The sequence below is a fragment of the Eupeodes corollae genome, chromosome 2 (assembly GCF_945859685.1).
Source record: "Eupeodes corollae chromosome 2, idEupCoro1.1, whole genome shotgun sequence".
Taxonomy (NCBI): domain Eukaryota; kingdom Metazoa; phylum Arthropoda; class Insecta; order Diptera; family Syrphidae; genus Eupeodes; species Eupeodes corollae.
This window is the reverse complement of record NC_079148.1, coordinates 155168385-155194806: the sequence shown is the minus strand read 5'-3', so window position 1 is coordinate 155194806 and position 26422 is coordinate 155168385. Positions and strand designations below refer to the sequence as shown.

The window sequence follows — 26422 nt, the reverse complement described above, 5'->3', positions numbered from 1 at the left end:
CTGCACGGTCTCAAAAAAAATAAAGGTGCTGGACGTGAAAGAATGAGAAGTTTGTCTCGGTTTGATGTACTCTTTAAATGGAATCTTAGCGCATCGCTTAAAAAATTTAGGCCAATAGCCCAAGAAGAATTATCATAACTGTTTTTCAAAAAAATGTCATTCAATCATTTAACGGGACAACACTTTTCGTGGGCTTGAAGGGGAATATTTTAATGACTGTTTAATTGTTTAAGACAATGTTCAAAGGTTCCTCAATGAACAACATTTTCTAAAATCATGAATCATGAATCACTTATCACAAAACAAACAAATTCTTCTATAGGCCTTGCTTTGTTAAGTCTTGAACGTTCACAGCTCTTGCACTTCAAAAATAATATATGGCGTCAAACTTAGTTAGTCTTTGTTAACGACCTTTGAAAGGTGTGTTTCATTACTTTCCAAATGAGTAGAGATAATAAATTTTTAAGGTTTATTGTTAATATTTTATGTACTGTGAAAATTGCATTTGAAACTATTCAAATAATAAACGCGTACCTATTTCGAATCTTATTTCAACACCTTTTGTGTCTTAATGTGTGTAAGTAACCTCGTTATCAAGGATAGAATAAGAAATGCATATAACAAATATATTTTCAACTAAGTAAAATTAAATTTTTATTGCCTAATTCATTCTTTAACATCATTTTTAAAAACTATCACAACACCTAATTCAACAATAGCAACATTATTTAAACTCATACATTTTAATTTTGCTTAATAAATTTTGGCAAGGCCTCTTCAGTCATTCATAGTTTTAGCACAAAACATTTTGGACTTGAATTTATTGATGAAATTACTTATTTAATATATTTTTGAAATAATAATTTTTCCCAGAAGAAAAATACAATTTGCTTTTTACCGAACTGTCAATTAAAAAATTGTCACATTTTGACTTTCGACAGTTGAAAACTTTGCCATTACTAAAAATAGAATAATAAAAACTTCATTAACAAATTAAAAAAAAATTCACTCACAAAATAGTGGACATTTGGAAGTCACATTCATTAAAACTAAAGGACTTTAGAGTTGTCATGAAGCACCTTCTCGGTAGGCGATATACGCACTAATTGATTTACAAATTTGAGCTTATCATACAAAGTTAGTCTATAGAACAATTGAGAATATTGATACTGTAGCCCGAACAGTGTTAACGAAAATCTGGTTTTGCCTATTATTCACTGGTCTTTAAAACTTTCCGGAAACGCAATACACTCTATTTTACCTAAAGACTTTAGTTTCAATACGTTTAAAGTTCAGTTAACACAAGAACTCATTGCCATCTGGATGGAAATTGTTAAAAAAAATTCTTCAGTGAAGACGCCATTTTTCAAACTATTAACCAAAATTAGTTATATTATCAACTTGTGAGTGTTTTATTAGAATTTTGGTCTTACTTAGGTTCCACTTTTAGCTATCATTGAAAATGTTTGAATGGAAATTTCACTGATCGATTGGACAAAATTCTATTGTACAATTTTTTTCGTGAATTTGTTTTTATGTTATTTTTTCTGTCAAAAAACGGAACCGAATTGTTGCACTGATAAGTGTTTAAATGTTGCACAACTATAATGTCAGATTTAAGCTGGAACACATTTTTTAGCTACAAGGTGTTAGAAATTTTAAATTATTGCTCAAACCAAAAACTCGAATGATTGAAGAAGAAGCCTTAATAGTTCTTCTAAATATTAAAATAGAATCCGTGAAGTTATCACAGGACAAACAGACATGAATTGGTCATGGAAAGTTTCTTTAAAAGGGAAATTTTTAAAAATCATATCTAAAACTCAAAATTTCAAGTTTAAATTTTTGGCATAAACGCCACGGAAATACCTGCTCACTCCTTGCCATTTTAAAAAATTTAGTACGTGCAAGACGCAACCTAAATTACTCGTTGATCTTGTTAAGAATCAGTTCGGTTAACTCATAATCGGCTTTCTCCACGACTTGTTCCAAAAAAATAATAAGAAACGATCACTTGGAAATATTACATATAGATACATCGTTTACATATTTTTACGAACATTTGTATGTACATAAAAAAACCAAAGAAACATTTCAAATCTAGGTTATCAAGACAACTTGGGCACAGGAATAACCCACGATGCAAAGTAATTTGTTAACATCCAAGTGAAGTTTGCCGCAACAGCACTAAATCAACGCAACCATCTCGTGGGTAATATGTTTTATCTGCAAAACTTCAAAAAATAAGAAGAATAAAAACAACAACACACATTTCCGCACTTGTTCATTATTCGCATCTTGTCCATGATGTAGCATTTACACTACATACATATAAAAGACTCCATCAACACTCATACTAACTACGAGGGTATAAGCCAACAATAAGTTGCATTCTTATGCCTGCCAAAAGTTTAGTTTTATTATATTTTTTTCATTTTCAATTTAAATTTGCATTTTGCGGAATAAAGATTGTTATCAACATCGCATACAAAAATTGTATAAGATGGTGAATGCGTTTTCGTGTATCTGATCTCAAAACAAACTCTGGATATGGATCCAAGAATACAAAACAACAAGAAAAAAAGAAGTTGGATGCAATTTAGCGTAAATTGGAGTACTGAAGGGTTTCGTCCAACTTAACCTGCAACAAAAATAACCATCAACAATAATGAAATAAACATGTGCATGCGAATGCATTGTGCAACATTTTTTCATCTTAAAAGTCCATAAGGAAGTTCGGATATAATCTTTGAAAAGATTTGTTTCTCAATTTCTTATGGTTGTGACTTTATTTGGGTCAGTCTCTGTCAGATCAATTGATTTATTGTATGAATTTGCCTTATTGTTGACCCTTTTTTTGTTGTTTCGAGTGCGATTGAAATACAAGAAGGAATTACTTAATGTTGACAACAATTTGAGGTTAATTGAAGTGTATCGTTGTCTTTTTATGGGATAAAGTTCAATGGTTTGTTTTATTTTATAGTTGGAATGGGATCTACGATGCTGGCTTGAAAGTATTGCGATACATATCATCCTTATTTCGGAGCAAACCAAGATTTGATATAAATTATATTCAAGTTGTTCAAATAAAATAGATAGAACCACTCAACCTAGGCGACATAGATCAACAGTTCCGCCTGCCCGACCTCGAAGAAGTGAAGATGGCTTTATCGAAACTGAAGTCAAACAAAGATGCTGGAGCTGACGGCTTCGCTACTGAACTATTCAAAGGAGCAGACGATGACTTGGTAGGGAGCATGCACCAACTAATCTGCAAAATATGGTCGGAAGAAAGCATGCCCGATGAGTGGAATCTCAGCACAGTGTGCCCGATACATAAGAAAGGAGACCCTCTAAACTGCGCCAACTGCAGAGGCATCAGTCTCCTTAACATTGCGTATAAGATCCTCTCTTCCGTATTATGTGAACGTCTGAAGCCATTCGTCAACAACCTGATTGGTCCTTATCAGTGTGGCTCTAGACCAGAAAAATCCACTTTCGACCAAATATTTACACTACGGCAGATCTTGGAAAAAACCCAGGAGCTTCAAATCGATACCCACCATCTCTTTATCGATTTTAAAGCCGCGTATGACAGCACCTATAGGGAAGAGCTCTACCGAGCAATTTCTAGTTTTGGCATCCCTGTCAAACTTATCCGTTTGTGCAGAATGACGATGGAAAATGCACGCTGCTCTATCAAGGTCGCAAAAGATCTTACCGATTCATTTGATGTCAAAAAAGGTCTTAGAAAAGAATTGTCCAAAACTCAACCGTAAACACTAAAGGCAAAATCTTCCAAAGGTCCATCCATTTTCTCGAACAGGCAGATGATATTGACATAATTAGAAGATCAAAACGTGATGTCAATGGAGCGTTTTTGAGCATTGCGACGGAAGCGAAGAAGATGGGTTTAGTGGTCAGTGAAGGCTAGACCAAGTACATTGAACAACGATGGCTTGGATAAAAAGTCACCATAGACAGCTATAACTTCAAGGTAGTTAAGAACTTTGTCTACCTAGGTACCGATATAAACACAGACAACGACACCAGCGCTGAAATCAAACGAATAATAAATCTTGCAAGTCGCTGCTTCTTTGGACTAAGAAGGCAATTGAGTAGTAAAGTCCTCTCTCGAGCATCTAAAATCACCATCTATAAAAAATTCTTTATCCCGGTATGCATTTATGGTGCTGAAGCCTGAACCCTGTCAAAGAAAGATGAGAGCGTCTTAGGATGCTTCGATAGAAAAATTCTACGGGTTATTTTTGGTCCCGTATGCATAGATGGAGAATGGAGGAGAAGATATAACGAGGAACTGTACGGGTTGTACAGCGAAACTGACCTAATTAACAGAATTTAAGTCCAACGGCTTAGATTAAGAGCGAATGGACATCAACGCTCCAGCCCGGAAAGTTTTCGAATACAATCCCGAGGTACGGCTCAGTAGAGGAAGACTGCGACTCAGGTGGCGCACCCAGGTGGGAGAGGACCTCAACCAACTTAGCGTGCAAAACTGAAGACAGCTAACAAGGGAACGAGCTGGCTGGAGACGCATGTTGGTTGAGGCCCAGGTCTACCCCAACTGTAGCGCCATCTTAAGTAAGTAAGTAAGTTCAAATAAAGTTCTTCTGAGGAAGTTCTTTTTCTTTTGATACTAAAATGGAATTTAAAAAAGGTAGTAATATTACAAAATTTCAGTATCATCAGTTTTGTTATGGGTTGAATTTTTAAAGCTTATGATATTGAGAACTATAAATAATAACACAAGACAAAAGTATTGCTATTGGCAATAAAATGGCCGAATTTCTCTATAAACTTCAAGATAAGATTTTTTCCAAAGTAAATTTCCACGTTTTAAAACCTTCGATGATAAATTTTCAAATCTTGCTGAACAGAAACGTCGAACTATAGACTTCACTTATTATGCAGTTCAAAGAACCCTAAGGAAGCATTTCACGCTTCCAAATTTCTAAATAATAAGAAAAATGTTGTCATGTGAGCAAAACTTGCCTGAACTTGAGCTGAAGTGAATAGCTCGAAAAATCATTTTTAAAATGTTCTGTACATTTGTCCAGGATTTAAAATAATGATGGCTTTGATCTATGGTATATTTTTATATACATATTTTATTTTTCCTTAAAAGCCACACCTTCTTCTTTATTATAAACTTCTTTAATTTGTTTCTAAGTACCACCAAACACAAGTTGTCATGTTGTGAAAGTTTAAAACAAAAGTGTGTAACAGATTTGAAACATATGTTTGCTCATCGCTCCATAAGGCACTCAAACCAACGCCAAATAGAGTAAAAATATTGTAAAATCAAAAAGTATCAAAAGCGATATACGACATCCGTTCTATCTAGAACATCATGTATCAAGTGTTTCATATTTCACATCATGAAACTTGATCTTAGAATCAAACTTTAAGCATGGAAACGCCAGCAACCATCAGTGAACAAACACAAACTACAAAAGTGTAACATGCAACTATACATTAAAGCTGATCTTCAAAAGGCTTAGGCTTAGACTTATGGATCGGTTCGGAGCATATAGAAACCCTCATTCATCAACAAGTTATATACAAATATACGTGTATCTAGATACACCTGTGTTTTGTGAGGCTTAAGCCCTCTGATTCAATACGACACCATGTGAACCTTTCCTATTACAACTCACATCACTCAGGGTGTTGACATCTTTTGTGTAGATTGCGGACATTAAGACCTTGGAACAGACGAACTACGTTAATTTTTGAATGATTAGCGCGAAATTAAATATCACCCAAGTTTGACCGTTAGGTAAGCCGAGGTGTCAGAGTACCTCACACCCATTATACCGCACCCTACTACACATAGGGGCTTCTCATAATTAGCCCGCTGCTGTAGCGCTACTCTAGGAGCAACTTTTTAATTTCTGAAAACATAAAGTCGAGGGAAAAAATGACTGCGCAACCGATATGACACTTCATATACTAATTGGAGCGCATCGGGTTCTGGAGGGTTTGAGACGTGTGCGAGTTGGTATCTGCTGAAACAAGAGCGTTATGTGTACAAAGTCGGGAAAATATTTTTTTCTTCCTCCTTCACCTCCACCTTCATCACCACTGGCACCACATCATCAGCTTTTATATTGCTTAAGGTGTTGAAATTTTAGGACCCCAATCTGGAAGTCATGGAGTATTAAAAAAGGTATTTGCGGCCTACGCGAATTTTTTGCTTCACTTTGACGGCTCAACCGGCGATGTGTGGTATTCGTGTTTCGAGCTGGGGCCAGAGATATAGGTACATTGGTTTTTTCATATGCAAATTTGTGTCCAATTGGGTCTTTTCATTTTGCACAACAATATACTTTATGCAACTTAAGCTGGGGGAATTCAAGTGGCTTTTCTGCTGATACAAGATATGTGCGGCTGGCTGGATAGATTGGATATGCGCTATGCACCTCAACCCCAAGTAACTTTATTTGAGCGAGTGTAGGAAGGAACGGGTTCTCTTTTTCGAAGCAAAATTCCTCCGGTTCGCAAAAATACGGGCCGTGCTGAAAGGGAAAAGAATAAGTCAATCCACATAATGCAAGTGGCTTGACGTGGCTTGGCGTGGTGCGGTGGCTTGTTGTCTTATCTCTGAAGGCCTGCAAATGGTTGTGGAGACTTAAGAAAAAATACAATATATTGAAAATATTAGAGCGAGGAAAAACATAATTTCAATCGATCTGGCAAAGTGCGCAGGTACAATTTCGAAAGAATTATTCTATTGCAAAAATGCAACTACTGAAGTTTTGAAGTTGGTCAATGATGTGGAATGGTATGTTGCATATAGAGTTGTGCAGTAGTTGCAGTGGCAAATTTATTATATTTGTTTGAATAATTCATTCATTGTTGAACTGAAAATTGTTGACCAAGTGAGACAAATGAGATTGGTCTCTGTTGGGCAGAATGATTGAATAATTTTATTGGCAACATGAAAGAAACACAAACAAAAAACGGGTTAAACATTTTTATGCGAGATCAAAGATCAGATATTTTGAGAAATTGAAAGTGATTTTTAAGTTCTTTTTTTTGTATGTGTCTTTGCTCTGAAGCCCACTTGAATTGTTAAATGTTGTTCTTGACCGAATAGACTAGTTTTACATCTGGCGTTTCAAGGTGTTGTGTTTTGATATTGCAGAATTTGAAGTCTTAAAAGATTTTGTGGATTTTATTGTTTAAGGATCTTGCTCAGTGCAAGCGTTACGTGAAAAGGTAAGGCTGTAAGATTGAAAGGTTTGAATATTAAAAGTTGAAAGAAAAAACAAGTTCGGTAAGGAAAACTACATTCTTGAGGTACGTCTGAATAAAGAATCTCAATGCCTGAAACAAAATCGAAATCTAGGGTTAATTCATTGGTATTTCTGAAAATGCAAGTATTAAATTTGGATTTTTTAAGGAAGGAAGTGAAATTGGATATTTCAAAAAACATAGTTAGGTAAAATTTCGGTAAGACAGCGAAAGATATGAATCATTGGGGCAGTACAGTTCTTTAGACTATCATTTTCAAAGCTCTCTTTCGGATTCTGGCCAACAGACTTAAAATTTGCTGTTGAAATTCCACATCTGAAGGACAAGGGTGTTATTATATAAACGAACACGAAAAGCAGAGGTTACTGTCATTAGCGAAACAATTCAATGGATTAGAAGTTGCAGACTAGAGGTCGTTTATGAAAAAGAGTTGGAGATAAAGCGGAGCCCTGAGGAACACCAGATTTAATTCAGTTCCTTGAAACCATCCAATACGCGGTTAGAAGGGTTTGAAAGGTACTTTAATTTCAACGGAGACGATGAGATAATTTTCTGAGTTAACTCATTTTCAAGACAACATTTGCATGTAAACTTCTGTGTCTTATGATTTGTTTATTTTGGTCAAGCTCTGTTTCATTAAAGAATAGCTTAGTGAAATCATGTTCTAATTCGAGAAATATCAGGAAAATATTCCATTTAAGGTTTCTTAATAAGAAGTCAATTGGTAGTCTTTATGTCTGAATTCTCTAGACAGTCAAACTATATCAATTATTGTGATATAACTTTAGTAGATATCAAGTTTTTACCCAACGTTATTGTGTCTCATAAGAAGTGTTAAAATTACGTTAAACTTAATTGCTACTTATTTTAAAATATACGTACCACAACGCGAACTTAATCAAAAACACTCTAAATGAACCCGGATGTGCAACAAAAACCCAAAACCAATACGACTCGGTTTTAATGAAACACGTCATAGACATAGATCACAATATGTAATACCCCCCTATACGTTCGGGTATATTTCAACCCTCTTTTTCACTTATACTCATAGCAAATACGACAACTCACATCAATTCAGTTGTCTATATTATAAACTCTATAACGGGGAAAACATTCTGACTTATCCATCGATCACTGATCGTAATGTTTTCACTTCTGTCTCACCAACAACAACAACAACAAAAACCTATTTGACGTAACCTAAGCTTTCTGTAGAAGTAAAAAACGAACTTAAATAAAAAAGTAGATAGATATTTATCAACGCAAACACTCTACACTCATCCCGATCTTGCAACAAACCTATTAACTATAAATACACAGTTCTTCTCTCTTATGCGACTACAACGCCATCTCATCTTCTATATCTTCGGTTTTCCAATGAGGGTCTTTAAAATGTGATGTGATGTGCAGTGGTTGTGTTTCAATCCTCCATTCAGTGGTGCTGTGGTGGTTAGCTCCTGGCTGGTAATGCCTAGGAACCGCAGACTAGCTTACGTATACCTACGAGACGACGACGCACAGTTTTCATACATTTGACGTTTGTCAATACTTCTGCCCGATTACGGTGACATTTCTTTTCCGCTTTCTCCTTCAACCAACTACGACGCATGGTTTCATTGCATACCTCCTCTTCAAGTCATCATCATTGAGTTGATTTTATTCTTTTGTTGGACTTTTTGTTCGGGAAAATGCATTTCCTTGTCTTGATGGCTATAAGACGCGCGTTAACTCAAACTCAACGCGTCTATGTCCGTCTCCAGTTCCAGTCTACATCTCCACTCACTACATCTAGTCTGCGCCTCCAAACTTCAATACCTTCTGTTTTAAGCTGGCTTTTGCTTTCATTGTAGGTACAAGGTAGGTACTACACTCGCGTAGTAGTCGTCGTCGTCGTAGCGTTGTTGGTCTTCCTGCAGCTTATACCACCAAGTAATTTCTTGAAACGTGTAGGTTTTCCTATTGGCACGCAATTTGTCCGTTATGTGTACACTTACCGTGTCACTGAAGTGGCTATAGCACTTAAGAACTCGATCGCCATGCCTTTGTAGACTTTTAATCATTTCGTAGGTACACAAGACTCTTACACAGTCCAGTGCTGTATCTGCGTGATGTCCGCGTTAGGTATAGGTACACACAACACAGGTGCCTTAAATTCGTCGTATACAATTGACTACACAGGGACACAAGAAGAGATAGGAAGGGTAGTAATATATTTAATGCAGCAGAGACCAGAGATGTTGCAACGCAGTCAAATAGAGTGTCAGTGACATGGTTCGAATTTCAGATCTGATGATGTGTACCTTCCTCAAAACCTATAGCAGGTATACGTCTATATCGATCAGAAGGGGGTAGGAAGGTTGGTTGAATTTGATACGAATGGCTGCCGTTACGTTACAGAATTTTTATGTTTAACATTATGTGCAACGGTAATAAGTTCACGTTAAAGTATGACATTAATTTATTTTTTTATTGCGTTAAGTAAGCGTGGGAGAGATTTTATAAATTGTTGCTAACTTCTACTTTAATGACTTTCTGAGATTTTATATGCACACCGTTTATTAGCACGCTAAAAGTAAGTTGAAAAAAAAGAAGAAACTTGAACACCTGGCCATAATACCTCAACGCTCAATTATTTTTCAAAAAAGATCTTAACACACAAACAAAATGCAAAAAATATAAAAAGTACCTGTCTCAATATTTTAAGCATATTTTTTGTCAAGTCGCTAAAAGACTGACAGCTATATTAAGTGTGTCAAAGTATAAATTGATAATTGATAAGTTTCAAAGCCTAATTAACATCCTAGATGTTAATTGCCAATAGCATAGATAGTAGAAAATATTCCAGACAAGACTTTGAACAAAAATTTTTTAGAAGACCAAATTGTCAAGTATCTTATAAAAATTGACACTCGGGTAAAAGCTGTTAAAAAATAAAAGGAGAGATAATGAAAAGTTTTTCTAAAAACTTTCAAATAAAAATTTTTGAAGTACAGATTTAAATATTTATCAAATATCAATTGAAATTAGACACTCTCAAAAAAGCAGTGAATCAAATAGAATCAAGAACTCAAAATATACAAAAAATATTCGGAGCTCGCTAGAAATTCTTTTTGGATTGAATTGGATAAAAAACATTTCAGCCAGAAATGTTGGTGTTTTAAATGAAGAAGATCGACAAATTAGTCGAAAAAGTCAAAAATAAGAAAGTTCTTCAGAATTTTTTTTCAAAGAAACATTTACAGAATTTTTGGTATTTTTTAGAAAAAAAAATCTTCTTTAATGTCTTCTTGTGAATGTTTTATAAAATTAGTCACAAATTTTGACATTTTAAAGAATAAAACCCAAAGAGTTTAGTAAAAAAAAATATAAAATAAGAAAAATTGTTTTTTTTTTTTCCAGAAACATTTTTAAAAGTTGTTTGATTTTTTTTTACTTTTGCAAAAAGTCTTATAGCACAATTGTCGAGGGTTTGTTTGAGGTTCAAAAACTATTTAAAGTTGAAAAATTACCGATAGTCCACAATTCAAATTTTCAGTAGTAAAACATTGTTTAGTTTTTTGAGAAAGAAAAGAGCAAATGAAGCTTCATCTATGAGACTAAATTATCATTGACGATGAATTTCCGTCATTAATAAACTTCCAATATTTATGACGCATAAGTGGCAAAAAAGAAAAAGACACACTGTATAATTAGCAAACATTATTTTTGCATCTCGATTACAAATTGCTTTGAAAATTACTAACCAAAGGTATCATAAAGTTCAGAAAGTCTTGTTGAAAAATTATGTAACATTTTCCACCTTAATTTCCAACAATCCATTCCAATTTGATGAGTACCTTAAAGTTTCTTTAAAAAAATAATGAATGTACTTAGGACGAAGAGTCTCCTCTTCTGTTTTTTTTTTTGAGATTTGTATATTTTTATTTCACCGCACAATATATACTTTCACTTTCATCGTTCGTTTCATAAATTAGGATCTTGTCTATTCGAAGTAATTTATTTGTTTATTGTTTAATATAATAGCGAACGTCGAATGAGACACTTTAACTTGGCATTTAAAATGCATATCGACGTGAGACGTCGTCGTCAAAGACTCCAACTCTCGAAGCAATATGTCGTGTGGACTGTCGTCAGCTTTGAATGTTACTTTGTTGCACGTTAAACATCATTTCCCATGGGTACTAAAAGGAGTCACTGTTAATGCTTCATTTGTCAGGACTGCGGTACATTTAAGGATTTATTGAGTTATTCCACTTAAAGTCTTTTGAATAAATCTCTTTCGGCTTTGATGGTCGCCAACACATCTTTCAAAACTTCTTCAACTCGTCGTCGTTAATCTGATCGAGTTGACAATGCCCCGCAATATCACGGATGTCAAGATTACAATTTAACAAATTACTGACGTGTTCTCTCTTCCATTGAAAAAGTAAACCATCCAGGAGTGACTTTAATAAATGACCTGTTAATCGTGTAGGTGGTCGAATTGTTGACTTGTTTGGACTTAATCTTCAAGACCGGTACTAATTTGAAATTCTTTTTTGTTAAACATTCTTTGGTCTGATTAATTTGATTTGTCACATTATAACAATCAATTTACCAGTAAAGAGTATGTTTCAAAAACAAAATCAAACAGACACCTAACGCCCCCTTTCATTTATATTCCAGTAAACCAATAATTAGGTTAATTGGATTAAACGGTTTGTAGTATGTTATTTCTACCGCACCACCCCTAAAGATTATTTAGTCTTGCACATACCTACGAGTTTAAAAACGAAACATATTGACGATTAAATGTTGGACTAGCTTAAAGTTTATGCTCAAATGCTTGCATGCAAACGGTTTATATGGATTATTGCATGTGTGGAATATTGTTTTTACATCGATTTTATTTAATTTATAGCTATTATGTTTTTGCTTCCATTTCAGCTTGAAATAGGTATAATGCCAATCGGATTTGTTTTTATAGGGTTCCATTCAATTGTTGGTTCATATACATAATGTCATGTGATCTTTTTAAGCTACAAGTTTTTGTTGATATGAAAAAAGGTGTAAAAGGTTGAAAATTTGCATGTGTTGTAAGTGTTTCGAACTGAATATTTTTTTCCGACTCTAGGAAACTCAGGAAATAAAACAAAATATTAGAACGTTGGATATTTGTCAAACTTCAATTATTGTCAAATACTGCCTTATCTCTCGTAACCTATTTGTTAACTTTTGGTAACATTTTTCAACTTTTCACTTATTTTAGCTGAATTTTTTAAACTTGTTTTAATCTCAGTTTGAACTTCCAGATTAAATTCTAGCTTTTTAGACTTTTCAAGGACCATTGATATTTACAGAATCATTCTTTCATTACTTTAGCAGAACTAATTCCCTAAAAATGATGTAGGTCAAAAATAAGTAAAGTTTATGAAACTAAAATGGAATTTGCTTTTATTTAAAATCTTAAATGTAAAAAAAAAATTACATTTAAAAAAAGTTTCCAAAATGCCCAAAAATGAATAACTTAGCCTCCCAATTATGAGCTGGCCACAAGACAAGAAGAATACTCGGAAAAGAGACTTAGACAAGATTTAATATTTTGGGGCAGAAATAAATCAATGTTTTCATCGGTATGTTAAAACTGCTGATAAAGTTATTTTTAGGAATATTATAAACTTTTGCAGATTTAAGTCTTATTTTAAGAAAGTTCGAATAACGTCTGAATGAGATGGATGGTTCGTTATCCACATTAAAGCCATAAACTTTAACATAAATCATTTTCCTCCAAATTTAACAACAGTGTTATTATTCCAACGCGTTACTTAGCTTATTCAATCATTCACATTTTGTCAGACTTAATTGTTCTGATTAGTCTTGAAATAGGGTTTTCTATAACTTAAATATGCCAAAGATTCAGTGTGGGCATTAGGAAAAGAGAGAGGGGTTAAGAAGGAGATGTTGGTTTACATTGATTTGAATTCTTGAATATTCTACATTCGTGTTGTACAACTAAAGAACGAATCTCTGTGCTTTATAGCTGACCGCATTGGTGGATTGATGAACCTTTTCTAGAAGCTCGAGAATTACGGTTAAGTTTTGTAAGGAAGGAATGCAATTAGCATTAGAGAACGAACCTTTAAAATAACGTTAGTAAAGGTTAGGACAAGAAAAATTTGCTAAGATTATCGGGTAACTTAATTGAGTTAATGATGTCATTGTCACTAATCATTTTCAAGCTCTTCTTTGAACACTATCCAACAGTCTTGTGTAAGTTTGTTACTGACTTAAGAATATTTGCTTATTGACGAAGCCAATCAAACAAAAATTAGCTCCAATAATTTAAATGGTAAAATTGATTTTTTGCTTTATACTAAGCCAACAATTCTTTTGTTTTTTCATTCTAAATTTCCATAATTTGAAAGCTTTTTTAAAGGGTTAAACGATTCATGATTACTTGCCAAACCTTACAGAAACAGAAATGATAAAACAGTTTGACCGTTAAATCATAGACTTGTTTTGTATCAGCTTAATAAAACACGTTAAGCTATATAACAAAACCAAGATGTGAGACTATATAAATCATACAATTCAGGAGTAAATACATTAGCCCAATAAGATACCAAAACTAGCTAAATACGTTCCTCTTTAAAAGTCTGTGAATCCGAAAAATTGTGTTTTTACTTCAGTTTAAAGTCTTGTGATTAACCATTGCATGATTAATTATTATCTAAGTAGTCAAGCTTCATATATTTAACGTTTTTTCATTAACACATACAAATTGCCAACAAATTAAGAAAATGGTTAATATCAATATAATTTTCTTCTTCTCGTTTCAGATAAAAGTCGTGTGGATCCTAAACATCAAAGAAAGGTAAGTGTGATGTCTTGTCTACCTCTTACATATAAAAGCTCTTTAAAATCCTAGATTCCTCTTGTAAAAATGTCTTATTTTGTATACATCTTCTTTGAAAATCCTCGCAGAACTTATTGAAACATGCGTGCACTTGAATCTTCTTCTTAAGTACTCGCACTGTAAAACATAAAACGCACCCATAAAATAATAAAAAGCAGAACTGACTCCACCTCCTTTGGAGATCTTCAAAAGGGTAATCATCAGCTTCTCGCAGTTCATTGTCTGAAATAATGCGAAAGTTATTTCTTTTTTCATTCCTCTCAGTTTTGATGCTTATAAGAACAATCATCACTCTCAAATATAAAAAACATCATTCAATTTTGAAATAACACTTTGCACGCCACCGTACCGCCCATTAAAAAGAAGAGAATACGAACTTTTAACACAGAAATCGGAATTAACGACTATACGTGGATTTTTTAAACTGAAAGAGGGAGACTCCTCTGAATCTGTCCATCCGAAGTGTTGAAGTCGCGTCGTTGTCATCATCGTCACCACACTGCTGCTGTCGTCGTTGTTGTCAACGCCACTGCAGATATAAAGACTCCTTTATTTTACTCCTATATCCCGGTTTTCATCCAGATTCAGTAGGGACAAGGAGAGTCACCTTTTTTGCCGTATTTGCTTTATGCGGTTTTAGCGGTTTGGAGTTTATTCTTTTTTCTGCCACCATAAAACGGTAGCTATTTCTTTTTGTCTTCTTTTAAAGCCTTAAACTAACCCAACCAACTCAAGAGACAGAGAGGGGTTAGGGATAAAGAAAGGTGGTGGAGGTTTGCGGCAAAGTGAAATTACGTCTTGTGGTCGATTAAACGAGGCGAGCTTCTTGTAGCAGATATTATTAAAATTCCGCAAATACGCCGAATGACTAAGAAACAATAGCAACAAAAATAAAAGAAAAACATAATCCAATTGGTATATCTTACAAATTGTCTAACAGCAGATCAAACAAATGAAAAAGATACTCACCATTTTTAAGGCATAGATAGATATAGATAGGTTGGGTGTATAGGTATCTTTTTTGTCTACCTATCTAATTAGTATTATGGGTGGTTGTGAGTCTTTTTGGTTGTCGTGTTATTGTTGGTAAGAGAGACACACACAAAAAACAATCTTAACAATTTGGTTCAAAAAATAGTTCAACTGTGCTCCATTCTCCATTCCATAGATAGCGCAGTTAGTTAAGGCATCAGCAATTTCACACTCATTAGCTTGATGTAACCTCTATTCCATTCCAGCTTCATTCAGCAGTCGAGTCGTGGCTAATTTGTTGCGGTAGGCTGTCTTAAAGCAGTTAAAGTGGAAGGTACGTGGAAAAAGGTTTGCAGACTTAGCGATAGTTGCTGATTTTTTCTGTTACATAAAAATTCTGTCGTAAGTGATGGAAATCTTGATCTTTTTGTTTTATTTTTGATTTATGATATTTTTTTGATACGTAGATAAAAAAAGTATCGTGCACAAAATTGTATTTCTGTGTTGCAGATTATGAAGAAGCTTTTAAAGTTAAATAATTCATTTTGTAATTTGATCAAACTTTTTTATTGCCGATTAAATTTTTAGAAAATTTGAGAAATAAATATTTAAAACCACTTAGTGTATTCATTTGCTTTTTTAAACAACTTTAAGGTTTATTATAGAAAAGAATATCGCTTATTATATAAAATCTGATAACCGAAATAAGTTTAGAGTGTGAGATTACTTTTTGAGGATTAAATTCACTCTTCTTACACTAAGCTCAGAAGTTTGGTTTGAGCTCACTGGCGTAAAATTAAAGAAAAAATACAAATTTAGGGGACTAAATATTTTTAAATAGTTTTAAACATTCCCAGATTTTTCGAATTGGATCTGTTGAAATGTCTTAGCGTTTCAAGGTCCCTAAAATCGAAATCATAAGTTTTTAGGGAGAAGTAGGTTCTAAATACCTTTTTTCTTTTCCAATATCTCAACAATAAGCAAAGATATCAAGATGTGCACAATTTGTCTTGAGTAAATCAGTTTATTAGTTTTTTAATGTTTTCAATTTAAAAAAAGTGATGAATTTGGTTGAAAATACAAATCGCTAGAACCAATTTTACAATAAATGTAAATATATTGTGCCCTGATACCAAATTGGTATAAATTCGTAAAAAATCAACTTAGTGTTGTTTTATAAATAACATTCAATTTAGAAAAATGAATTGGTCACCTTTAATATAAAGTTTTTGTCATATGTTAATTTTTTTTATTAAAATCGATGTAAATTTCTAAAAAAAATACTAGATTAAGTTTGTAAAAATTGATTTATATAATTGAAGGGCTTCAAGTTTTTAACATACATTATACATTTCTACAAAAAATTTAATTGAAAGTGTATTTTAAAAAATATAAATATAAACAATTATAACTTTCGTATAGAAATAGTTATTGAAATAAAAGTATATTCAAAATATTATTATTAATTTTTAATCGCAATATTTTTTTAAAGATAAATCCAATTGAGTTAAAATAAACCTACAAAATCAAGTAAAAACTAATGAAAAAGGGTTTCGACTGAAGTATCTTGAGAACAAAGAAAGATATTAACTATAACCTTTTCTATCATAAACTAAACGTTTGAAGACATTTAGAAATACGTATATGGCTCTTTCAAAGAAATTCAAATGAATTGCTTCAAAAAATCAAAAACATTTGAATCGACTCTTTAGAGGAACAAAGACGACATAGTCGTTTAAAAGCGTTGGTGTGATGGTTAGTGCGTAGTGCTGTCATCATCTAGAGATTTAAGTTTCAATTCCTGTCTGTACCACCTTATGTTTTTGTTTCACGTGTGCTGTCTTCAGGGGGAGGGGGGTATTGGCTAATCTTCAATGGTTAAATCTTGTCAAGAAAAGTGCTTTCTCAATTTTGCCACTCGGATTCGATATTGAGAAATGTAGGTCCCCTCCATCGCTGAAATGACTCGAACTGAGTTCTCCGTTGCGCCATCTTATTAACTTCTCATAGGAAGTAATTGTAATGGTTTCAATTTGTCAAATTGAACATTTTGACATTTTTAGACGTTTCAAGGTCCCTAGAGTCGAAATAAATGACTTTTAGAAAGATGTCTGTGCATCCGTGCGTGTGTACGTACAATCGGCCTTTTTTTGCCGTTCATAGCTCAAGAACCAGAGGAGATAAAGACTTCAAATAAATTGTGTTACAAAGAAAATAAGACAGAAAGATGCAGAAAGGGCTTTCAAGAAAATTCCGTGGGTGTTTTATTTACCATAGCAGTTTAAGAACATTTTGGTTAACCATAAATATCTTACGAATCAAAAACGCTTGAGACTTGAATTAAATTTTATATAATATATTGTAATGTGATACTAAAATACATATTTTTCGAAACAAATTAAGGGTTTTCTATAAATCAAAAAAAATGAAAAAAAAAATCTGTCACCTCGAAAACTTTACGAATACAAAATGATTTTATCTCCAAAACAATTTTGTGCAACGAAAAATAACGTTTTTAACATTTTGAGAAAAATGGAATTGACAGTTTTTTATTTATACAAAATTAAAACCTGAAACAAACATTACTCAAAGTTGGTAAGAATTTGAATATCTATTCAAAAATTTGAGATTATGGTTTTAATTAATTTTAACTTATAAGAAATACTGTTTTCAACATTCACAAACATTTTGAGATAAATCGAATTGATAGTTTTCTTACACAAAATAAAATTTAACAAAAGTTGGTAAAAATTGCTTTTCGGCTCAACTCTCTTTACAAAACTTTAAGATATCGGCTTTAAACTACTTTTTTCTTTTAAAAAATATTGTCATCAACATTCAGTAATATTTAAAACAAATATAATTGACAGTTTTTTACAAAAAAAAAAAAAAAACAATAATAAAAGTTAGTTAAAAATTACTTTCGACTCAAAAATCTTTTCAAAAATTAAAAATATTGTCTTCGAACTTTTTTATTTAACAGAAAATATTGTTTTCGATATTCAGTAGGTTTTTTTTATAAAAACGTAACAGTCCGTTTTTTTCATAACAAAAAAAACTACAATAAATAATATGCAAATTTGGTAAAAATTGATGTTCGGTTCTTGATACCTCTAAAATTAATTTCATTCATCCAATTTGTAAGAAATTAAGAAATGCTACTAACATTGGAAAAAATTTGTTTTCGACTAAAACTCTATTTAGCAAAACTAGATTTTCAAACTAAACTATTTCTTTATATGAAAAATATTGTCGGTAATTTTAAAATTTTTAAGAATAATTTAACTGGCAACTTTTTGAACCCAACACGAAAAGCTACAAACTTTTAAAAAAGACAAAAATGGACAGACAGGATGGGAACTTATCAGTGTGGGTCGCATTCCAGCCTCTTTTTTATTATTTTTAACAATACAACTTACTTAAAATGCATTTAAACATTTTTCTTAACCGTTAAAAAAGTTTTGCCGTTTACACTTAAGATTTGAATTGACCAGTTCTATGAGGCTTACACTAATGTGGTTCATAAAACATTGTATTAAATTAATTTTTTTTTTGTCATTCTTATAAAGTAAAACTTAGTTTTTGTTTTTATTTAGCAACAAAATAAACATACACTTCATTCAAGTTATTTATAAATAAGTCAATCACAAGATACTTACGCACATTGATAATTCCTATGTTTTTTCTTCTCATATTTCAATCCAATCATATTTAAATTATTTCAACATTTATGATTTATTCCTACCCTAAACACATAATCCCCCTCAATTACAAAATAAGTGCACTTCAAGTAAATGAGCTACCACACAAAAGATCTAATAAATTAAATCTATAATATTATGAACTTCTCAATCCTCAGCAAAGATTATATGAAAATTTATGAGATCTCAAAGACTTTTCATATAAATTAATTTATGATTTTAATTCAAAAAAGAGATTCGTAGTAATTTAATGAAACCGTATTATTAGTTTCATGACAATTGAACACTTTCAAGGATAAACAGAGGAAACTTTTTGATAGTTTACGTTTTTTTGTCAAAATATTTCCAAAAACTTCATTGACTACAGATTGCGGAAACTATCAGATCTGTTTAAGATTTACACAAAATTCATTCTGTAGTGTAAACAAAAATCAAAAAAGTAAGTATACGCCACAGAACACACTTTTAAAACTAAACTGCCAATTGAGAAAAAAAACAACATTCCTTATGTATTTTTGAGCTACGTTTAAAAACATCAAATTGAAATGAATTTCCTACTTTTTGTAAAAATAAATAAACAGTGAAATGGCAGAATGAGTATTTAAGTTGCCAATGATAATAAATTATTATGCAGTAAGAAAACTGAGAGAATAATATACTTTTTCGCCCCCATGATGTCTCGCTCGCTATCGCATAACTAATTTCATATCACTCCCTCATTAAATGTCTTCACTTTTCCACTATACATACACTCAGGTTATTGAAAGTTCCATATGCAAAAACCTAAATGTTCAACCTCTATTATAACTCTTCTTGTCAAATCGTCGTCAAACACACATCGCATCGACTGTGCTCTACTTTTTTTCAAAAAACATTTGCATATGACCTATTTAACCCTTTATCGGTTGTTATACCTTACAGTGTAGTGAATCCAATGTTTTTGTTTCCCAAGCACCTAAACGTGTTAGTCTTCCGTTGAAAATTGTTCGTTTTTAGAATAAAAGTGCATTACGAAAAATTTAACTGCTTCGATAGGCAAAACAACGTTCGTGTATATTGAATTACTGCATCACTGTCACTGTCATTCATGTCATATCAAAGCATAGAACTGTGTCAGTATGACAACTCAAAATTAAAATAAAATAAACCACAAACACAAAATTCAAACTGAGTTTGAACTAAAAAACAGAGTTCAATTTTTCACTGTAGGTTGATACCTTTAGAACTTTGCTTTGATTTAAGTTTGTTTACAAGTGAAACTGATGAGGTAAGAATAAACACAACAACATGTACTCAAAAAGGTAAACTTCATTCTAACATAGATTCCGAGACGTATTGACAATGAAATTAGAAACAGTTTATGGTTCCTTGAGCTGCCTTAACATTGGCTATGGTTAAGTTATGTTTTCCAAATGTGTTTTAATACGAATCCAAATCAAATCGAGTTGAATCAAAACAATGACTAACTATCAGATTGACACAACAGAATATGATTAAATTGGTTTCCTTGTCTTCCTTCCTGAAACTCCAAAGATGGCATATGCTTGATGTCAAACATACGCAATATAGGAAGTAGTTATAGAAATTCATCATATTTTTAAGTTAAGTTAAGTGGGAAGGTAGGTCTATTCACAATGCAACAGAATCTGCTGATGTACACCTGTTGATTTGGTTTTTCAATAAAAAGAAGAAATAAATTGCAAGAATACAAAAGTTTACACAAATCATCTTCGTACTGGTCTTTTTATATTACGAACGTACACAGTGGCAACGGGTTCAAGTACTTTGTGCTTCATGTAAATTCTAAACATGTTCATGTGCAACCAGCTGGGCTTATGGTTGCCAAGGTTTCTTGGTTTTTTTACACAATAGAAATGCACAGAATTTCTAGAACTTTTAAGAGAACAGTGTCCTCTTTAGTCAAGAAACATTTTTCTAACGCAGGAACACAGAATCAAATTAGTCAAACTTAATTGTTAAAACTCTTATTTCAAAACTAATAAAGGTTGAATTCGATAAATTTGTATGGTTTGACAGTTGTAAATTGTATTGACAGTTCTGTTAAGTAAGTTTTGACAATGAATCCTAAATCATTTAACACAAGAAGAACAACGCTTCCAAGTTGTCAAAAGTGTTCATAAAGCCTTTCGTCCAATTTTTGATATTTGATGATAAAGGCCATTGCTGTTTAAATGGTTGCGTCAATATTCAAAATTACAGTATACATCGAGAAGATAAACGTCAAGCTATTGAAGAGTCACAATTGCATCCATTAAAATTACTTCTTTGATGTGATTTACACTCTACTGTTGGTATCATCGGTTCTTATTTCTTTTAAATTCTTTTGAAAAATTCTCAAGAACCATGGCAACTCTGTATTTATTGTTTATTGAACGCACGCGTGTCATGGTTGGCGTCGTTGTCGTCCTCGTCTTCTTTACTGTCGTCGTTGTTGTTCCTAGTTCCCAGCAACTTTATTTTTATGATCATCCTCCTCACCATAAACACGGCTTCATCGTCATCGACACTGTTTGTGCTTCAGAGTGTCACTGCTGCTGCATTGCAATGCAAGCCAAATGCAATCTGAATGTAAATCGAATGCACATCACACAAGGTACAATCAAATTGCATAATTGAATTTGGAAGAGGGTGTTGAAAAATTCATCACTCCAACAATTACATTGGTCGGATCAGAGAGGTATATGGGAAGAGGAGAACCCACTGCTTCGACGAGACTCCAGGTTTTCATTTTCGTTTTCCATTTCGATTAGCATCGACTTTGATTGCTGTTTGAATCTCAATCAATTGATTGATTCAAATTCGTATTTGTATTTAGATTCCAATTCGGATTCTATATTTATACCATTTTCAAACCTATGAGTGACTACGAGTGGATGTGATGATGAGGATGATAGGTGGGAAATTAATTACTTTGTCGGTGTTGCTTCTACCTTTGACTGCTGTTGGTGCTTATTGCCTGGTTTATTGCGATGCAATTAGATGATGGCGTCTATGCAGTCTTCACTTATTCGTGTTACCTACGCAGGAAATGATATCATCAATTGGGATGAAATTGGCCTGCCTTTGTGTTCTTTCGACTTGATATGGAGTTAAATGTGTAACGAATTTGCATATTTGAAGAGCTTCTCACTTTTTAGATGATATTTCCAAATATTGGTTGGAATTATTTTTCAAATATTAACATTTGACATTAGTGGGAGAGTTTTAACGATAAAGGGTTATTAGATAGTTCGAAATAAAGAAATTAAGACATAGCTTAGGCATATTTATTTGAAGTCATATGAAAAACAACACCGTAATAAACTTTTACCCAAAAAACAATTTTTTTGATAAATTTCGAAAACATTTACATTTCTTGCAGATTATGTAGAATTATTTATTGTATGCAAAAACTAAATTAATAGTTTAACAATCAATCAGGATCAAAAAACAAACGAAAATTTGACTTCTTCGACATGTTTGAATTTTCGATTAGTTATCATTGTGAAGTGAAAACAAAAGTACACATTTTTCCTTTATCCATTATTTCTTTCATATTGGATTTTAAAATAAAAATTTCAAGCAATCAAGCAATACCCTAATTTTTCCTATCGAAGAAAATTGTTGGAAAATTTAAAGTTTCTGCCAAAATTTAAGGCACGATATTAGCATCATTAATTAGTTAATTTGAATAACCAATTGCTGTACATCTACAATACTTTTGTTTGGCATGCTATTAATTCATAAGTGAAATCTCAGTTTGATTAAACACTAAATTTACAAATTAAATTTAAAATAGAAGATCGTGATGTTAATTAGTGAAATAATCAGTTGCTTGATATTTCGAAATAGCAAATTTGCAAGAAGAAAATAGCTTTGATTTAGCTTCACTGATACAACTCGCGACAAATAAACAAATCCTACAAGATTAATCCTTGAGCCATTGAAATAGAAATGAAAATGCTTGGAATCACTCACAAACAGTTATGGTCAAGAATTTTAAGTCGCCATAGGCCCTGGAAAATGGGTAATATCGAAATTTATCAACTTTTAAATTTCGTTCCACAAACCTAAAGTTTCTAAATAAAATCACATTAAATTATTTTTTACTTAGGTTTAAGGACAAAATATAAGAATTGGTTCCATTTATTTCCCTTTAAAAATTGCATTCTAAAGTCCATAGCTCTTTGTTAACCTCCGACATTGTTTTCAACACAAAACCACTAAGGAAGGAATCATCAATTATGTAATTTTGAACAATAAAAGTCCTTTCCTTTTATTTCCTTTCTTTCTTATGCAATTCTCAAATTTACTTATAAACTGTAGGAAAATGGATTAATGAAGAAAGAAGATAAAGAGTCATCATTGTGAATAGATTCCCTTTGGGGGTTCTTTTGTCTTATCTTTCCTTCTTCAAGCAGAAGGATTTCAGTAAGTTTTGATATTATATATTGTTTTTTATTTCAAATGAAATGAAATAAGGGCTAACAAACAAAATAATGATTGGTCAGGTTTTTGAAAAGTAATGAGGTTTTGAAACTATGCTTTAAAAGGTAGATCAACATTTAATCTTCATTCCTTCCAAAACATACAAAGATATGATTGCAAAGTCCTTTAAATATACTAAAAAACCTGCATTTTCACTAACTAAAAACAAAAAGAAAATGAATACATCCTTTTCTTGACGTATCCCTGATGGACTACAGCAAGCTTGTGAGTTGCATAAATTCCATTGAATTCCTCGCATGGTTAGGTTAGGTTAAAAAAAGAAGAAAAAACAACATTTTTTACCCAACCACTACCGACATCGTCATCGTCGTTGTTGGCTGTTGAAGCCCTTTTTCCCGGTTTTGTTATCATCAGATCGAGGAATACATTTAAAGGGAATTTAGGTTAATTGAAGTCATTCATCGATCAATATTATGGATTATTACTACGGACTGCATTAATGGCATGGTTTCGAGTTTCATAACACTTTGCTTTAAGGGTTTACCTAAGGACCTACATCAGTCAATGCAATTAACTTCCCGAAAATTCACATGAAAACATGCCTTTATATAAAAGCTCCTTCCTTAAGGATTCAATTATAATTTTGATTCTGACCCAATTATATAATGTACAGTACACATAGGTGAAGGTGACGTCTTAAGTGATGTACAATGCGCACAATTAGGTCATTATTTTAGTTTAAATATAGTCTTTTGGAAAGTGCTTTATACATATACATGCAATCTATAAATAATTATTATTTGATTTGTTGCTTTTGTATTATATTAAAACTTCTCCTCCTTGAGACACTTTTAAAAGTTTTCTGTTTTCTTCCGTTTCGTTTATTTTCGAGCCTCAAGTTGTCTGCTGCAGGTAGTTGGAAAAAAAGATAGCATCATAGATTTATATAAACTTATTATAATAAAATGAAGACATTGAACACATGATGGCCTTAGGCCAAACGTGCTTTTAAATCTTAGCCTAGCTAAGCTATGTGTCTCTTTGGGGAGATGTATAAGGAATTTTTTTAGTAAGAGAAAAAAAAATTATTTTATTTTCGTGACAGCCACAGCAGCTCTAGAAACGTTATTGACAAATCTATTATAGCCAGAGGCTGACTGCATCGATATAATTAAAATTTCCAAGGCGATAGAGAAAATTTGATATTTATTCCATGATCTCAATTTTACAAGTGAAATTTTCGCTCTCAATTTCAATTAAATGCACAATTATGACACAAAATGTAGATGAAATGTTTTTTCTTTGAAAAATGTCAAAACAACTTCGAGAAAAAATAACACAAAAATATCAATCTTGCGAAAAAAAGAACTACAAGGAAACTGGAGACAGTTGAATTATGTTCGAAACTTAAAAATTCTCTTAAGTTCCTATATTAACTTCGGCTGTTCTTTATCTCCGCTTAGTGAATTTTGCATTTATTTGAAATCATCTACAGAGTGAACTAAAATTTTGAACAAAACTGAAATGAATGTTTTTAGTTTATGTATTACAACTATAATGACTTTATACGTGGAAGGTATCAAGTGATTTTTTATAAATTCAGTCGTTTCGAACTTCGATATTGGTCAACAAAATTGAATATTTTTTTCAATCTCACAAACAAAGCAAAACTTTTTGAAGAATAACGTTAACCTGAATTCGAATTACACCTTAAAATTTGTATATCACATCAGGTTTTAAATATATGCCGCTTAAAAAAATTCTAATAATAAATTGTATGATCATTTTGCAAAGTACAAATCTTGGACTTCTTTTTAGATATAGTTTCAAAAACGATATATAGAAATCAAAAACGATAGATATCAACTGATATTTGATAAATATTGGAAATCTGTTAAAAAAAAAAACTTGATTTTAATAATTAAACAACTTTGAACTGATAAATCAAAATTTTCTTGATATTCTTAATATTAAAGAAGGGTTCCATAAAATGATTGTTTTAACAAAAGGCTTCTTTATCTTGTTTATATAATAAAATAGAAAGAAGAACACTAAAAACGAGTATTAAACAATTGATAACTAACTATCACTTTAACTGAACCATCATCACTTAAATCAGCTAATTTCTGAAATATTTTACTTTGATCTTCATCAATTTCCAATTGATAAATGAAATTGATACTTGCAACAAAACTGATAGTCATTTGATCACACGGTTTTTTATCATTTTCATAGATTAAATTAGAAACCCCAACAGTGGAAACGACTAGTGAAAAATGATTGACAATCAACATTCAGTTTAGTTAATTCGACCTCTGGATCATTATCAACTATCAAAGCTATCATCCCTTAATTTCTCCAATATTTCACTTTGAACTTTACCAACTATCAGTTGATAAATAAAATTGATTCTTGCAAGAAAACTGATATTCTCGCAATGCTTTTTTCTTTTTCGTGGTGGTATTTGAGTTCGGTTGCTAAGCAACTATTAATTGATAAATCTTCTTTCGAGTGATATAGGAGTGCTTCCATATTTGCATGAATATTGGAAAATTATGGACATTCCTCAATTTGTTTCAATACAAATCCAGCCATGTTTTTGTATGTTTGCCTCAGAACCAATGACATTATCCATCACGACTTTGTGTACACCTAAAACCATTTTCCCATGAAGTTCTAGAGTTATACAGAAAAAAAGCTCAATATTACTCTGTCTCATAAATCTTAACCTCTCTTGGGATTATAAAAGATATTCCAAAACGATAATTCTAAAAAATTCACATGTAATTAGACATCATAGAGGTAGGCAAGAAGGCAGGCAAAACCATTCACATTCATTCAATTTCAAAACTTCACAACTTCAACTTCAACTCGAGAAAGAACAAGAGGTTCTTTTTGCAGAAAACAGATTCACAAAGATTATACAAAAGTCATAAAGGTAAAAAGAAATAAAACTTCTATCTAGTTACTTGCAGAAATGCAGAGGTCTAAGTTTGCTCAATAAATCAGTCTTCTTCTTGCTGCAGCAGTTATTGCATGTGTGTCAACAATAAATTAAATAAATTGAAGGTATTGTGAAATAGCAGGTTGCATTGCATTGATTTACAACAACAACAGAAAGCAT

General features: G+C 32.2%; 1 protein-coding gene across 3 annotated transcripts in view; it reads left to right on the top strand.

Annotated features, from left to right (window-relative positions):
• Window positions 1–26422, top strand: part of LOC129944101 (uncharacterized) — a 207862-nt gene that overhangs the window by 25445 nt on the left and 155995 nt on the right. For 2 of the 3 annotated variants that reach the window (XM_056053289.1, XM_056053291.1), the window contains exon 2: window positions 14100–14134. The gene's annotated coding sequence lies outside the window, so the exon portion shown is untranslated. Of the gene's footprint in view, window positions 1–14099; window positions 14135–15463; window positions 15483–26422 lie in introns of those variants that run through there. The other variant, XM_056053290.1, reaches the window with a different exon arrangement.